General features: G+C 43.1%; 1 protein-coding gene across 1 annotated transcript in view; it reads left to right on the top strand.

The window, feature by feature from the left end:
* The first annotated feature begins 4,429 nt into the window (after positions 1-4,429).
* The window catches only part of LOC307007574 (NACHT, LRR and PYD domains-containing protein 3-like), an 85,613-nt gene continuing 71,848 nt past the window's right edge, over positions 4,430-18,194 (top strand). The window contains exon 1 of the mRNA XM_079629725.1: positions 4,430-4,541. The gene's annotated coding sequence lies outside the window, so the exon portion shown is untranslated. The remainder of the gene's footprint in view (positions 4,542-18,194) is intronic.

Below are 18,194 nucleotides of genomic sequence, written 5' to 3'. Positions count from 1 at the left end.
ACAACAACGAGCACACGCGGAAGCTCCACCCGGGTCTGAGCGCTCACGCTCCACGTCACAAACGTACTCGGTTACCTAACGTAACCTCGGTTCTCTTTAGAAGAGGGAACGAGTACTGCGTACTGAAAGTATGCACCGGGTAAAGTCTCTTTGCTCGAGATATTGAAGCCAAAAATGTATCCTTAAATTTGTATATATTGTCAACGCAGTGCAGCAGCAGTCAGACCTAGAGCGGGCTGTTTCGCGCGCTCATTGGCTGCCCCGCGGCAACTGCTGCAGCCTACCACTGAGCTCCTGGCGTGACGTCACGCCCATACGCGTCAAAGCCTGCCAAAGTGGGAGTGGCTTAGCGTATAAAAGGGAAGCTCGGGCTGCAAACACTTGGTTTTCATCGCTTGAAGCGAAATGAGCTTGTTGCGCGAAACGGCAGGGAACGCAGTACTCGTTCCCTCTTCTAGAGAGAACCGAGGTTACGTTAGGTAACCGAGTACGTTCTCTTACGAGAGGTTCTCTCGTACTGCATACTGAAAGTACGCACTGGTAACCCCTGGTCAACGCCGTGTGCGCTAAGCAGTCACTACATGAATCCCAGGGGGGAACGCCCCAGGGGACATGGATAAGTGAGAAACAGGCGGCCAACAGAGTGGGCTCGCACATGTACATAAGCACTTTATAAGGGGATACACATACAGAGCGGCACCGCTGGTCTTATATTGAACACATCTACCCTTGTAGCGCAGTTCACCAAGTCAGTCGTTAGGACTTTTTTAGACTGAAAGAAGTCTAGCCTGCAGGGCGGGGACTTCTAGGTTGTAAAACCTAACAAATGTAGACGGGGAGGCCCAGCCTGCCGCCGTACAGATGTCATGAATAGAAATCCCGCTGGACCAAGCCCACGACGAGGCCATACCTCTGGTGGAGTGAGCTCTAATGCCCAAAGGGCATTGCAGGTCTTTTGACGCGTAAGCCGCGGCAATAGCGTCCACTATCCATCTGGATAGGCTGTGTTTCGAGGCGGCGAGACCCTTGGTGCACCCACCAAACGAAACAAAAAGCTGAAGGCGGCGGAGCGCGTGACGTAAATTCTCAGCGCTCTGACAGGGCAAAGGAGGTTCGCGTCGACCTCGCTGCCTGATGCCGGCAAAGCTGAGAGTGAAATGATCTGTGCTCTGAACGGGGTGCCGATCGCTTTGGGGACATAGCCATGTCTCGGTTTAAGGACGACTTTAGAGTCATTAGGTCCAAACTTGAGGCACGCAGCGCTCACAGAGAGCGCGTGTAAGTCACCCACACGTTTAACTGATGCCAGAGCAATCAGAAACGCGGTTTTGAACGCGAGGTACTTTAGATCCACAGAGTGTAACGGTTCAAAGGGATGTGCTTTCAGGGCCTCTAAGACCAAGGAAAGATCCCAGATAGGAACCGAGGGGGGCTCCTCTGAGGAAGCGGATGATGAGCTCATTCCGTCCTATCGCCTCGCGTCGCCTCGGCGAACGCTGCGATGGCCGCGACATATACTTTGAGCGTGGAAGGGGACCTGCCCATGTCCAACAGCTCTTGAAGGAAGCAAAGCACCCACAAAACTCCGCACGTTTGTGGTTCCAGGCTTTTGCCTGTGCACCACTTGGTAAACACAGACCATTTAGACGCATAAAGCCGCCTGGTAGAGGGGGCTCTAGACTGCGTGATCGTGTTCACGACCCCTTCCGGCAAAGCAACGGGTACCCGTTGATTATCCATGCATGCAGAGACCATCGCTCTGGATGAGGATGCCAAATCGACCCGCCGGCTTGGGAAAGGAGATCTTTCCTCACCGGGATCGGCCATGGGGCTGAGTCTGACAGCCGCACCAACTCCGAGAACCACGTCTGATTCTCCCATCGGGGGGCTATGAGGAGCACCGAATTACGCATTTCCCTGATTCTCTTGATTACCTGTGGTAACATTGAGACCGGAGGGAACGCATATAACGGGCATCTGGGCCATGTCTGGGCCAGAACGTCCTCGTTCTTTGAAAAGAACCTTGGGCAATGGGCGTTGTCTGTTGACGCAAATAAGTCGACTTTCGCCTTGCCAAAGCGGTGCCACAATAACTGGACTGACTGAGGGTGCAAGGACCATTCCCCGGGGGGAATATTGTTCCTGGATAGTCTGTCCGGTCCGTCGTTCAGGCGTCCTGGCACATGCGCGGCTCTGAGCGAGCGCAAGTGGTGCTGAGCCCAGACGAGGAGGCATTCCTCGAGAGAGTCCTGGATCTGACACCGCCCTGGCGGTTCACGTATGATACCACAGACATGTTGTCCGTTCGAACCAGTACGTGGTGGCACCGCAGAAATGGGAGGAAGTGTTTCACAGTGTACTCGACCGCTATCATCTCCAGACAGTTTATATGGAGGAGCTTCTCCGTGTCTGACCAGAGGCCAAAGACCGGTCTGCCCTCGAATAAGGCGTCCGTCGAGATAACTTTTCAGTACGAGACAGTTCCCATCGTCACTCCCCACTGATACCAGTCGGTCACTAACCAGGGCTGCAGAGCTGAAACGCAGCTCTCAGTCACTCTGATTCGGAAACCGCCGGAAACCCAGGCTCGGTGATGTACACGAGCGTTGAGCCATTGTTGCAGAGGGCTCTTACGCAATAGACCTAGCCGGAGCACTGCTGCGGCTGAAGCCATAAAGCCCAGCATTCTCTGAAACGTTTTCAGGGGAAACACTCTGTCTTTTTGGAAAGACGCGGCCAGACGCTGAACACGGCGCGCGCTGTGTTGACAAGCGAGCCGTCATTGCCACCGAGTCGAACTCTATTCCCAGAAAGGAAGCTGACTGACGGGGCAGCAGTGAGCTCTTGGTCCAGTTGACCGTGAGACCAAGGCTTTCCAGATGACTGAGTAGCACAGTTCTTTGAGACACGAGTTCCGCCTCTGATTGTGCTAAAATCAGCCAGTCGTCCAGATAGTTCAGTATCCGCATCCCCTGAAGCTTATTCAACAGCTTCGGCGTTGAATAAGGCAAGTCGAGCCTGCAGGGTCGAAATTGCCATCTCATCGCATTCATCGCATTCGACACCCGTCGAAAGAGCGATGGCTGCGTGGTCCCGGCCCAGGCAGAGAAACGCCTCGCTCTTTTAGCACGTGAGTTGCGGCGGCGAGCTCACGGAGAGTTTAAGCTTAGAAAAGGATACTTTTGTCGCCGGATAGTGTAGCACAGGCACGGACGGCTGAAGGTGGCGAAGACGGCCGGCTTCCTCAGCCGCTGTCCTAAGCTGGCTGGTCGCTGGATTCGACGGCTTCTCTCAGAGGTCAGCGTAGCATAGAGCGTCGCTGAAGAGATGAAAATCAAGTGCTTGCAGCCCGAGCTTCCCTTTTATACGCTAAGCCACTCCCATTTTGGCGGGCTTTCATGCGTGAGGGCGCTTCTTGGGCGTGACGTCACGCCAGGAGCTCAGTGGTAGGCTGCAGCAGTTGCCGCGGGGCAGCCAATGAGCGCGCGAGACAGCCCGCTCTAGGTCTAACTGCTGCTGCATTGCATTGACAATATATACAAATTTAAGGATACATTTTTGGCTTCAATATCTCGAGCAAAGAGACTTTACCCGGTGCATACTTTCAGTACGCAGTACGAGAGAACCTCTCGTAAGAGAACCCTGTAACGAGTATCAGCATATTGCACTCTTTGTTTTATAGTATCCTACTAGTTGAAGTCATGTTACGTACACCTTGCAGAAAATGTTATGTTGCTTCTGCAGGGCAGTCCCCCCAAAAAATATTTAAATAAAATAATAATAACAATTTCCATCAATCACCCTGCTCAAAAGTTTACACCCCCGACTCTTCATGAATTGTGTCTCCTTGAGCATCAGTGAATGTTTGCAGCTTTTGATCATCCAGGTGAAAACACAGTAATTCGAATTGAGAATCAAGCACAACTAAACTGGATATTTTGTGTAAATTCAGTTATTATTATTTATTGTGGTCTAAAGGTAAACAAACATCATGTGACTACAACGTATAGGGCCTATATTTAAAGTTCCTCTTTAAAGTTTATTTTTCTTGCAAGACAAAGAAAGTATTTACATTTTAAAATCAAAGTGAATCATTCTGAATTTGGAAAAAAGCTTTTATTTGCCAGAAGCCTATGAATCATAAATCGAATTGAGTGTGACCACCCAACACTACAAAATAACTGTGCAACACTCCAGACTCTGTCCAGCTGGATGCGCTAATGCTCCAAAGCCGGTTTGCCAAACATCAGTAAACCATAAGAACAGCAACACAGGTGTAACCTTGTTTATAATATTTCAGAACGCTGCTAATTCGCTGTTAAACATTAAAAGTCTTTAGATGAAAAACAAAAAAGCAGATAATAACACAGAATCTCTACAGACTCTCTGGAATGATTTCCACTAAAGATTGAATCGTACCACGTGACACACATCAGTCATGCGGATCGCACAGGTGAGTGTTTACAGCGATCTCAAACTGAAAGTGTTTAAAGACTTCTGGATTCTGTTCTTGTAGGACAAGAGCGTCTGAACTACTGCAAGTAAGCTTTAATACTTACACTATTAATGTTATCTGGGGGAATATGAGCGGATTTCACATGAGTTAGTGTGATAATGAATATTTTAAGTTATAACATAAGATAACTTATACCTTTTGCAAAAGTAGAACAAACGACCAAAAAGAAGCCAGGAATTACTCAAACAAACCGTTTTATGGGCATTCATTTTGTAAAAATGAATAATGCTTTTTCTAAAAAGGCATTTATTCCAGTTTTAGGATGAGGTTTTGTGATAATGTGAATTGGAAAGTACCGGTATTGTGGTCCAGTGTTTCCCAACCCTGCTCCTGGAGGCACACCAACAGCACATTTAGGATGTTTCCCTTATCTGACCCATATATTTATTTCTGGTCTTGGAGTCTCTCGAGCTGAGCGGGTTGATTCAGTGATCAATTAGGAACAGTTCTGAAATGTGTAGTGTTGTTGTGTGGCAGGAGCAGGGCTGGGAAACTCTACTGTGGACAATCCAGTCTTTCCAGTTTAAGTGAGTGCTTGAATCAGGGCGAGTTTCAGGAGATGTTTGTTTCTGAAGGAGGAGCATACCATAGATGAAGAATAGGCTCGTTTGAGAGTGAAAAACCTGGATCAGACACAAGATCAAACTGGATTCACGAATGCGCTGTGTTGCTAATAAAGTGGATGTAATTTAAGTTTTGTTGCTTTTATATGAAAATAAATTTGATGAACAAGACGCCAAAAGTCGGCTACTTGTTATTTAATTCCATTCGAAAGGTGTTTTTGCTTCAATATGTTTTGCTTTAATACGGACATGTTTTCATATATTTTTTAGAAATATGAAATCACATAACCCATTATAGACATTGCACTGTCAGAGAGATCAGGAATAATCACACAACATCGGTGGCCGAGAGAGCTCAATGCGCTGCAACTGAAGAACACATGCAAATAGAAAAAAACACATGCAAATAGAAAAAAACACATGCAAATTAAGAAAACATCTTCATCAGTTTCACAACACACGTGTGCTCCAAATACTCACAACACAACCAAATACAGAAACGCGCTGCAAAAGTTCACAACACAACCAAATACAGAAACGCGCTGCAAATAGAACAGAACACAACGGAAATGTTTCCGGGGAACTCAATAAGTGACGGAATGATAACATTTATCAAATATTTAGACATTTTGCCTGAGCTGAGGCAAGTGGCTTTCGGTTCATTGTTGTGACGCGCAGTTCCCCGAGAAAGAGACAACGTTTTTAGTTGTAACACGAAAAGTTTTGACGTTAGCCTATTGTACATGAATAAAAGTTTACAGTTTTGAATTGTGTAGGCCTACTCTTATCTGTATGACCACAAAATGGTGGAGTATAGGCTATTAAGTTAAATAAAACAAAAATAAATTAAAAGGAAAGCGCCGCCGCGTCTGTCGAACACTAATTCAACATGCCAGAATAAAACTCGATTTTAGAACAATGCGTAGCGCCACTCGGCGTGGTGTGCCAAAACACTTAATTATAAACTTCAGTATTTCATTCAAAACAATCCCAAAACGCTTTGTGACATTTTGAAAAGCCGTGCATGCATTAAGGCCACAGGAACCAGGATCGAAACTGCAACGTGTTGCATGTTATTTCTCAATACAGGAGCAGAAGCGCTGGATCTTGTTAAAACATTTTTTTTTAAAAACTCTTTCTGGATAGGCTACCCCATATGGATATGGATATGGATACCCCATAAAAAAATTTTTTTCTGTTTTTAACAGATTACGATTTCTGTTTTTAACTCTTTAACTAATTCTGTTGTAGCCTAATAGGCATATAGGCTATTTTTTTTTCTTTTTCTAAAAGTTTGTTCTATTCTGTTTTGTTTGTTTATATATTTAAATATTTAATCAGTCTCATTCTTGTTGAAATAATGAAAACAGTTTTTTTTACAATAGATTGTGCTGTTTTTTTTCCTACAAACAGAGATAATAGTTCTCTGTTCGTTCAAATAATAGTCGATGTATGTATCGTTTGTTTAAAAAACATTAACCAAATTTTCTTTATTTATTTAATAATAAAATTAGCCTATTATATAACATGCAGTTTCAACTACACCAAATATTAGGTTGTTTTATTATTATACAGCAAATGTCAATAGCTCTTTTTTATTTTTCATGTTTGTTGTAGGCTTATTCGAAAATTACCATGTAGTATTTCTGTAATGCTGAAGCTGAGGCAGAGGGATCCATTTGCAAGACTTTATTAACACAAACAAGAGACACAGGCAGGCAGACATCAACAGATAGCAGCAGAAGTCTGAGGGACAAACCAATACTCAAAGTCGGATACAGGCAAGGATCAGGGCAGGCAGCAAAGGTTCACAGAGTCCAGGATACAGGCAAGGATCAAGGTTCAGAATAACGTGGAAAACAGGAGAGTATGCTTGGTAATGTCTGCTGAGCAAATCAAGACTTCGCACAGAACAACGGAAGACACAGTCAATATAAAGGGGGAGATAATGATGAACAGGTGATGGTGATAATGATGGAGGGAGTGCTGGGAAGTGTAGTTCTAATATTCAGGAGAGAGGGAGCGAATGAAACCAGAGGGTGGCGTAAGAGAGCGTTCTATGACAGAGCCCCCCCCCTGCGAGCGGCTCCGGAAGCGAGGGTCTGACCCGCGTCGGGGTCTACCACGGGGTCTTGGTGCAGGCCGGTCCGGATGATCACGGTGGAAAGTTGTGAGTAACGTAGGATCTAGAATATCTTGGGTTCTGACCCAAGAACGTTCCTCTGGACCGTATCCCTCCCAGTCAATGAGGTATTGTAATGACCCGCCGCGGCGTCTGGAGTCCAGAACCTCTCGCACCCGGTAAGCCTCTGCACCGCCGACTTCAATAGGAGGGGCCTGTATGGGAGCGATCTCCTCCTGGACCACCTCTCTCCTGGGAGCCGTAGCGGGTCTGAAAAGAGAGATATGAAAAGTGGGTGAGATGCGGTAATGAACAGGAAGATCCAAACGGAATGAGACGGGAGTAATCTGACGGAGGATCTTGAAGGGACCAATGAATCGAGGGGAAAGTTTTTTGCTGGGGAGCTTTAGACGGAGGTCTCTAGCTGAAAGCCACACCCATTGGCCGGGTCTATATTGGGGTCCGGCACGCCTTCTTTGATCTGCGTGCCGCTGGTAGTGACGAATGGCCCGTTGTAAGTGAACATGAGCTGAGTCCCATGTTGCCTCACTTTGCCGTAACCATGAATCCACAGTGGGGAGATTGGAAGGTTCTCCTGCCCAAGGGAACAGAGGAGGTTGAAATCCTAACACACATTGAAACGGGGTCAGACCCGTGGCCGGTTTTACCAAAGAATTCTGCGCATACTCCGCCCAGACCAAGAAGCGACTCCAGTCATGTTGATTCTGGTGACAATAGGTACGAAGAAAACGAAGGAGATCCTGATTGAGTCTCTCTACCTGCCCGTTGGACTGAGGATGGTAGCCAGAGGTGAGGCTCACATTAATGTGCAACTTAGAGCAAAGCTCCCTCCAGACTCGAGATGTAAACTGGGGACCGCGGTCCGAGACAATATCCTCAGGGAGTCCAAACAGGCGGAACACATGATTCAGAAGGGCTTCAGCAGTTTGTAGAGCAGTGGGCAGGCCAGCCAGTGGGATGAAACGGCATGATTTAGAAAACCGGTCTACTACAGAGAGTATGGTGGTGAAACCTTGAGAGAGTGGTAAATCAGTAACAAAGTCCACTGCCACATGTGACCAGGGTCGTTGAGGAACGGGTAGAGGTTGTAGGAGACCGGCTGGTTTCTGATGAGAGGACTTAACAGTGTTGCATGTGATACATTGGTGGATGAAAGTTATGATGTCAGATTGTAGAGATGGCCACCAGAATCTGTTGGAAACTAGCTGATGAGTCGCAGTGATTCCCGGATGTCCTGCGCTGGGGGTGCAGTGAACCCACTGAAGAACATGGTGACGGAGATCAGGAGGAACAAAGAGGCAGTCCGCGGGGCATTCAGGCGGAGCAGGATGTCCCTGTTGTGAAGCAGTGACTTCGGTGATTATATCCCACTGTACGGGTGCAACAATGAGCGAGGATGGTAGAATAGACTCTGGTCTGGAGAGTTCGTTAGGACTGTCGTACTGGCGAGACAAAGCATCTGCCTTCCCGTTCTTGGATCCTGGTCTGTAAGTGATCTTGAAGTTAAATCGGGAGAAGAACAGAGACCAACGGGCCTGACGGGCATTCAGACGCTTAGCAGAACGGATATACTCCAGGTTTTTATGATCGGTGAGTACAATGAAAGGTTGGCGCGCGCCCTCCAGCCAGTGTCTCCACTCCTCAAAAGCTGCCTTCATAGCCAGAAGCTCTCGATCACCCACATCATAATTTTGCTCAGCAGAATTGAGTTTGCGGGAGAAGAACGCACAAGGAAACATCTTGGCCGGACCTCCGTGACGTTGAGAGAGAATGGCACCAACTCCTGTGTTTGAAGCATCCACTTCAACGATGAAATCCCTCTCCGGATCAGGGTGATGCAGAATGGGCGCGGTGGTGAAACTCGCCTTAAGCCGCTCAAAGGCCGTTGTGCATTCAAGAGACCACCGGAATTGCTTTCCCCCCCCCTGGAGAAGGGATGTGAGAGGGACCACAATAGTACTGAAATTACGAATAAATCTACGATAGAAATTCGCAAATCCCAGAAAGCGCTGTAATTCCTTAATAGATGTGGGTTGGGGCCAGTTCACCACGGCTTGGACTTTGCTGTCATCCATGAAAACCCCATCTGCACTGATAATGTATCCCAGGAAAGCGATTCGGGTCTGGTGAAATTCGCACTTCTGAATTTTGGCATAGAGTTGGTTGTCAATTAAGCGCTGAAGGACGGCTCGAACATCCCTGATGTGTGCCTCGAGATTCTCAGAATAAATGAGGATATCATCAATATAGACTATAACTGTATGGTTCAGCATGTCTCGGAAGATCTCATTGACGAATGCCTGGAATACGGAGGGACTATTGGAAAGTCCGAACGACATAACCCGGTACTCATAGTGACCGGAAGTTGTGGAGAAAGCTGTCTTCCACTCGTCACCCTCACGAATACGAATGAGGTTGTACGCATTCCGTAAATCCAGCTTTGTGAAGTACCGGGCTGTGCGAAGCATCTCCAAGGCAGCGGGGACTAACGGCAGAGGATATCGATACTTGATAGTCACCTCATTGAGACCCCGGAAATCAATGCACGGCCGAAGCCCACCGTCCTTCTTCTTAACGAAAAAGAACCCCGCTGAAGCTGGTGAGGTGGAAGGAGTGATGAAACCCTTAGCGAGCTGTTCCTCGATGTACGTCTTCATTGCTTCGGTCTCCGGCTGAGATAAAGGATACACTCTCCCGCGCGTTGGAACAGCCCCAGGTAAGAATTCGATAGCACAGTCTCCTGCTCGATGTGGAGGTAAGTGAGAAGCTTCACTCTCGCTGAACGCCCGGGCTAAATCACGGTATACCTCAGGTAATTCTTGAAGATCCGATTCTCTCACAGATTCATGACTCGTTTCCGGACCCTGGACCGCAGACATGCAGTTCTCCCGACAGAAATGGGACCATTGAGAAATCCTCCTCTAAGACCAGGAAATGAGTGGATTGTGACGTTCCAGCCATGGAAATCCCAAAATTACCGGGTAATGAGGTGAGTTGATTGTGTATAGTTGTATTCTCTCTGTGTGCTGAGGTCCCACATTGAGAGTGAGGGGTTGCGTGATGTACTGCGCCTCTCCTGTCCCCAGAGGGCGCCCGTCCAGTGCAGTCATGGCAACTCGAGACTCACAAGGAACAAGAGGCAAAGAATGAGTTTGTGCAAACGTAAGATCCATTAAATTCCCCGCAGCACCGGAGTCAATTAAAGCCCTCGTCTCAACCGTCTCTCCATTCCAAATTAACGAAACTTTCAAGATAAGAGAATGAAATGAAGGAATTTTGGGACTCACCGCAGTAGATTCAGAGGATGCGGCCGTCGGAGGTGATCTCATGGGAGGTCTCACAGGACAAGCGGCTCTCAGATGACCAGGTTGAGCACAATACATGCATAAATTCAGACGTCTCCTCCTATCACGTTCGGCCATGGAGATGTGCGTGACACCGATCTGCATAGGTTCAGATTCAGGGATGACAGAGGGGAAACTGAATAGACCTGTTCTGTGCGATGGACGACGAGCCCGGATGAGATGATCTAAACGAATGGCGAGTTCCATGATCTGATTGAGACTTTTTCCATCATCACGGCATGCCAGCTCTCCTTGGAGATCCGAATTGAGTCCTTTACGATATAAGAGTGTAAGTGGTCCGTCACCCCAACCTGTTTGTGCAGCGAGCGTTCTGAAAGTGAGCGTGTAATCCGCCGCTGATGAGTTAGCCTGGCGTAATGACAGAAGCAGTTCCCCTGGGTCCTTTCCTCCCGCAGGATGTTCAAACACCTCTCTGAAATGAGTTTTAAACACCTCATAGGTGAGAGAGGAAAGCTGACCTCCAGTCCACATCGCTGTTGCCCATTCCAGCGCCCTTCCCGTCAGAAGCGAGCATACGAAAAAGATTCGGCTCTGGTCGGTATGGTGCTCTCGGGACTGACTGAAATAGATCTCACATTGCAATAAAAATCCTTTACAGGTGGCTGGTGATCCATCAAACTTCTCAGGTAATGACATTCTGGGATTACCGAAAGGGGGACTCCCGGCTGGCGGAGAAGGATCGGGTGCAGCGGGTGCCGGCTGCGGGGCTAATGCCTGCACAGACCTCACAAGCTCTTCGGTGAGTGAAGTTAGTTTAACCAGCTGTTGACGATGAGAGACCAGCTCAGAAGCTTGCGCTGAGACTTCATTGGCCAAGTGAAGAAAGTCTGCTGGATCTTGGGCAGGCGAAGTCTTCTGTAATGCTGAAGCTGAGGCAGAGGGATCCATTTGCAAGACTTTATTAACACAAACAAGAGACACAGGCAGGCAGACATCAACAGATAGCAGCAGAAGTCTGAGGGACAAACCAATACTCAAAGTCGGATACAGGCAAGGATCAGGGCAGGCAGCAAAGGTTCACAGAGTCCAGGATACAGGCAAGGATCAAGGTTCAGAATAACGTGGAAAACAGGAGAGTATGCTTGGTAATGTCTGCTGAGCAAATCAAGACTTCACACAGAACAACGGAAGACACAGTCAATATAAAGGGGGAGATAATGATGAACAGGTGATGGTGATAATGATGGAGGGAGTGCTGGGAAGTGTAGTTCTAATATTCAGGAGAGAGGGAGCGAATGAAACCAGAGGGTGGCGTAAGAGAGCGTTCTATGACAATTTCATCCTTACTGTTAATAGACATTAGCCCCACTCACGTTTCAACTGTTTTGCAAAATGTCTCTTTGCGCCACCTGGCGGTCATTTTGCGAATTACTTTGAAATGCGACTGTTTATTTTTGCCACGGCAATAGGCATTCTGGTTGACTACCTACTGTAAGTATCTCATCACTCCAGACAGGAAGGGGGCCAGAGCAAAAACTTAAAAATATATTGCACAAAACTGAAACATGAATTCAAAGTGTGTTTTAAGGTTTGGTTTTGTGCTTGTTTTTTTTTAATGCGTTTGTAAAAAAAAATATTCATGCTTATTATTTTTCTCCGTGACCGCAATACATTTGATGGGAAACTGATACCATACCACAGCCCTGATTACTTCATAAAGATAACATAGTTTCAGCATCGCACTGACTTTTGACTAAACTACAAATGTTTACTTTTTCATAGCAGTTTATAATGTTTTTAATAGTAGCCTATAGTTTTTGTGCAGTCGTCATTGAATGAAAGGCATTCTCTTCAGCTAAAGGCACAATATGTAAGATTTTTGGATTAAAATATCCAAAAACCGAACAGTGTTGTATATTTTGTTGATTACATTATCCCAATTGTTTCCAACCCAACAATGTTTAAATACAGAGAAGTCAGCTATTTTAACCTGTTAACCTTCACCAGAGCGAGGACGCTCTGAAGCGTTTTTTTTTTTTAAATAGTTCAAAGTTACTATCAGATTTAATGTTATTACCTTGACAAACTATACATCATTAAAAATATATAAGTCTCACGTTTCAGTATTTGACCACTATTGTATTCTGAGAAACTTATAGTGACAGTTATGTCTTAATTTGTGTCAGGATTTATGTAATGAAAAAATGAGTCGATACCTTTAATATGAATTATGAGCGTCAGCTGCTCCATTCAGAAAAAAACTCCGGTGCTGTTGTCTTGAGAACGCGTGACAAAACAACGTTCCTCAGGGCTTTTGGCTCAAAAATGTGCAGATTTGGAGAAATATTGATATATTATCATAGGTTTACATCATATTTCTATAGACAGGAATAATATTTATTGAATTTATATCCAAATGCGTCGATGTATACATAAAGAGCGCTGGATACTCTGATGTACTGTGTTTTCAATCCATACAGCAGGCTGAGGGCGCCAGAGATACACAGTATTTTCCGTGCACTGCACATGAAGAAGAACATAACATGACAATTCTGGACGCTACCACTAACATAAACAAAGCAGCTAACAGAGAGAGATCGCCATGTCTATGGCTGTAACATGCAGATAAAGATGTTTTGAAGACAATAAACATGATTGCAATGATATTTGATTTACCTGTGTTCTTCGAGCCATGTCAGGTATTTTTATAATAATAGATTATATGTATAATGTAATGCTAATCGGTATTTGATTTGATTTGATTTGATTTATTCAACAATAATCATAAACTTATACAATCATGCCAAAGGCAGTTCATATACATTTGAGTACAATTTGTTGAGGATAAAATACACAAAAAAGCCACAGGCTTATTTCCATTGTGGTCCTCTACATGCATAAAATGAAACGAACAGTTCAGTGGGAATAAAATCAAAACAAGCAACTCACACCTTACAAATTCTTATGGGATCCTAATTGGAAAGCCATTTTTTAACTTCTCTTCTAAAGGGCCATGCCTCTTGTAATTGTTTTAAATGATCTGGCAATTCATTCCAAGCAACTGCACTTGAGTACAAAAACGAATTCTTCCCAACTACACTTTTAAACCGGTACAAATATATATTATTTATCCTTGCCCTTGTAGAAATACAATGAACATCTCTCACAAAAACATAGTAGTCATACAAGTATTTAGGGACAGTTCTCTGAATAATTTTGAACACCATCATAATTTTAATAAACATTACTCTTTTATCCACTTTTAAAATACCCAATTCCCTGAAATGGTTATTATTAAGTTGCATACGAGGATGCAACCCCAGAACGATTCTGCACAACCTGTTCTGAGCCGTCTGTAATTTATTTTTAACATGTTTTTTAGAGCCACTATACCAAAAAGTTACTGCATAGTCGAAATGAGGTTGCACTAATGCACCAGCTAACATTGTCATTGTTTGTTTATCTAAATAAGCAGCCTGTCTTGCTAAAAATTTTATTCGATTATTTATTTTCGATAAAGCTACAGCTGCCATGCTATCTCCAGTCATTTTGTTATCAAGAATACATCCTAAAAATTTCACTTCTTGTTTAAAAGTAAAATATTCATCTCCCACCCTTATTTCTGAATTGGGACATTTCTTCAATTTAGCAGCAGAACCGAATAAAATAACCTCGGTTTTCTCTAAGTGCAAAAATAGCTTATTTTGAAAACACCACTTAGACACTTCTACAATTTCTCTTCTTAACTTGTTTTCTATTGTTTCTTTATTTTCATCAGTAACTATTATTATGGCATCATCCGCATATAATGATAAGTGGCTAGAACAGGCCATCTTTAAGTCATTTATATAAATTAAAAAAAGTAAGGGCCCTAATACACTACCTTGTGGTACTCCACAAGAGATCGGCAAAGAGTCTGAGCACACTCCATTTATATCGACCAATTGACACCTATTCGTAAGATAGGATTTGATCCACTTACATGAATTAGAGTCAAAACCCATAGCATTTAATTTTAGCAACAGAATACTATGGTCAACTGTGTCGAAAGCTTTTCGTAAATCGAGCAGTACCATCCCACTTAATTTACCTTTGTCTATTCCTTTCTTAATATAATCCGTCAAATAAAGAATAGTTGTCTCTGTGGAATGCAACCTTCTAAAACCAGACTGAAATTCATATAAAATATTTAAATTGGAAAAATATTCTTCAATTTGGTCAAATAATATTTTTTCAAAAATTTTAGATAACGAAGACAGGATTGACACAGGCCTGTAATTATTACACTCTAGCCTACTCCCTTTTTTAAAAAGAGGAAATATTTTAGCTTGTTTAAATTCAGCCGGTACCTTATTCTGGCAGATAGAGAGATTTAAAATGTGAGTAACCATAGGAGTTATAAAATTAGCAGCGTCTTTAATAAACTTAGCCGGAATATTATCCAACCCTGTGGCTTTATTGCACTTCAATTCACTTAGTTTCTTATAAACTGTCGTCTCTTTTACTTTATTAAATGAAAAACCTCCTAAGGCAACACCACAATTATTATAATATTCTTTAACCAAATTATCATCATATAAATCTGATTGTGCTGGAAGCTCTTTTCCTAAATTTTCTCCCACCGTCGTAAAAAACTCATTTAAACAATTAGCTACCTTTTTCTGATCTGTCATCAATTGTCCATTAATTTTGAGACTGATTTTTGAATCTTTATTTTTAACCTTTTGCCGATAGCCTAAACCACTCAAGATTCGCCATAGTTTTTTAGAGTCTTGTTTAGCTTCACTGATTTCATTCGTCAAAAACATTTTTTTGGCCTCTTTAATCTTGCATCTTATCTCATTTCTTTTACGTTTAAATTTGTTATAATTGTCATTATTTCCAACTTTTTTGAATAATTTAAAGCTATTATTGCGTTCCTTGATATCTTTTAAAATACTATCTGTCATCCAGGGTTCTGTTCTTTGTTTAATTCTTATTTCTTTGCAAGGTGCAACTTTATTCAGAACTTGCCCAAATCTCTTTTTAAACCTGTCCCAAACTATATCCACATCATCAAACTGCATCACTTCTTTCCAATTAGCCTTGCTAAGTTCTTCAACTAAAATTTGTGGACTGTATCTTTTAAGCGATCTAATTTTTAAAGTATTATGATGACTTATAGCCTCTCTCTTTAATTTCCTAAATACATATACCATATTATGATCACTTAAACCAAGCTCCAAAACACCACTTTTATATATCCTAGAAATGTCTGAAACCAATATAACATCAATAATTGTACTGCTTTTCGAAGTAATTCTGGTTGGGTCACTGATAATTTGTTTCAATGCATATGATTTACAAAATGAACTGAACTGCTTAAACACTGATGAATCTTTCTTCAACATATCTGTATTTAAATCGCCCAAAATAAGCAATTCTTGACCTAAAACATAATTAGACATATTTAAAACCTCATCCAGACTCTCATAAAAATCACTTTGATCCGGAGGGCGATAACAAACACCAACCAAAATCGGTTTACTCTTTGGCAACAAAACTTCAAGCCAAATCGCCTCCACTGTAGGGTTTATAAAATCTCTTCTCTCATTACACACCAAATCTGACCTAATATATGCACACACACCACCTCCTTTCCGATTTCGATCTCTTCTGAACAAACAATAATTGTCAATTTGAATCTCTGCATCCAATATTGAATCATCAAGCCATGTTTCGCTGCAACTGAACAACGCCACTTTAGACTCTTGACATAAATAACGTAGTTCACTTATCTTTGGAAGAAGACTTCTAACGTTGAGGTGAGTCATATGCAAACCTTTCATTGATCTAAAAGTTCTATAATCACTTATCATGGACGTCGTCGCATCCTTGAGTAGCGTTTCTTCCTCATCCTTCACAGTAGATTTAGTCAATTGGCTCCTCTGATTCGTTCCTTCTTTCTCCGTGATCGAAAAAATCTCAGACACACCATAGTCCGTTTGATACACATCTCGTGTTTCTTGACAAGGATGCAAATCACTCCACTGATCCGCCATCAGGTTCCATGCAGACACAACTTCCGAACGCCGACATTGCTCCATAGCCGTGTTCCGACGATTCTCCGCGACAAACATCGCATTAACTCCTTAGTGTATAGACTTTACAATAGTGCAGAATAATATCAAATCATATATTTTCTGTCTGATTTTCTTTTCTGAAGCCAAATAAGCTCATAGAAGATTATTTAAAACACTCGACTTGCACTATAAAGTAAGTTTGGAGCTCAAACAGGGTTTTAATCTCATAAATTGTCGTGTATTGATGGTGTGCTAAGCTAACATGCTAGCTAGCTCTCTAGTTGCACCTGCCATCTAGCTGTTATTTTTTATGATTTTTTTTCTAAATCGGAATGCTTACTGAAATATTTCTTTATTTAAGAAAGGCATTTGATACAGTTTCAAATGTGAAGTGAAGATTATGAAAGAAATTAGGGGGTGAAACACCGTGATTAGCCAGTCGTTAGCGATTATAATGGAGACAAAGGAAAAGAATATTTATGGCCATAAGCCGGCTGGAAAGGTGTAAATGTGTGCAGGAGAGAGTGACACTGAATGGGGCTCGTTTGCACCACAAAACAATAGAGACAATAGACTGAATAGATGCTAATAGATGACAATAAACACAAGTTTGCATTTTAGAGTCAATTCAAAATAAAGTCATTTGAGATGATCTTGAAAAACATTTAACAAAATACAGAGTTTTAGACTTATCACCTTCAAATTTTAAATATAACATGGTCAGACATGTGTCTTTAGCTGGAGTGCATTTCTAGAGTGCTGACGGGCCAACTTCAATTTAATTTTCATGAAGATGTTTCATAAAAATAAATTTCTAATAACTTACACAACTTTGAAGCTATTCATAATTTTTTTTTCATTATGACAATAATTCATTCTACATTTCCAATAAAGTGCCAGGTGTCAGCTTTCAAATGAGACCATACTTGAGCTTTTAGGACAAAGGGTCAATTAATTGAATCTTTTTTAGGTTGGGTATGCTATTTCTGGGGATTTTTCAAAAGTGGCGCTGAAGGCTAACAGGTTAACCAGTGCAGTCGTCTGTCAATGACATGGATACCTTTATTAGCAGAAAACGAATCATTGTTATATATTACATATTATGTCATATTATAACATAACGCCCCTAGTTTGGGAGCGTTATGATTAACAGGAAGTCACTCAGGGCAGACTAGATGAGCGATTCCCCCACAAGCCTCCGTTTCTTCCGGAACTTCACGCAGAAGTAGAGAAATCATGGAAGAAACCATATTCAGCCTGTCTATATCCCGTTCAACATTCAAATTTCGCGAATGAAGTGGTCGCCGAGTTATTCCGCACCACCGGGCTATCAAACAAACAGCCGCTGCTGTTGGCCGTTCAATAGCAGCGATGGTGCTTACGGAGAGGCATCTGTGGTTGAACCTGTCTGACATCAGGGAGAAAGAGAAAAACCTTCTCCTTGACGCTCCTGTCTTGCTCCAGAACTTTTCGGCACATCGGTTGAGACAGTGGTTGCGAAGTTTAGAGAAGCAAGGGTTCAACTAGCGGCTTTCAGAAAATATTTTATTGAAATTTTCCTGAAAAAGGGTTAATACAAAGGTTATTGAGTTAAATAATTTAATA

The sequence above is a fragment of the Phoxinus phoxinus genome (genome assembly GCF_949152265.1).
Source record: "Phoxinus phoxinus genome assembly, chromosome: 12".
Taxonomy (NCBI): Eukaryota; Metazoa; Chordata; class Actinopteri; order Cypriniformes; family Leuciscidae; genus Phoxinus; species Phoxinus phoxinus.
Note: the sequence above shows the minus strand (reverse complement) of the source record. Positions and strands in the feature narration are given on the sequence as shown.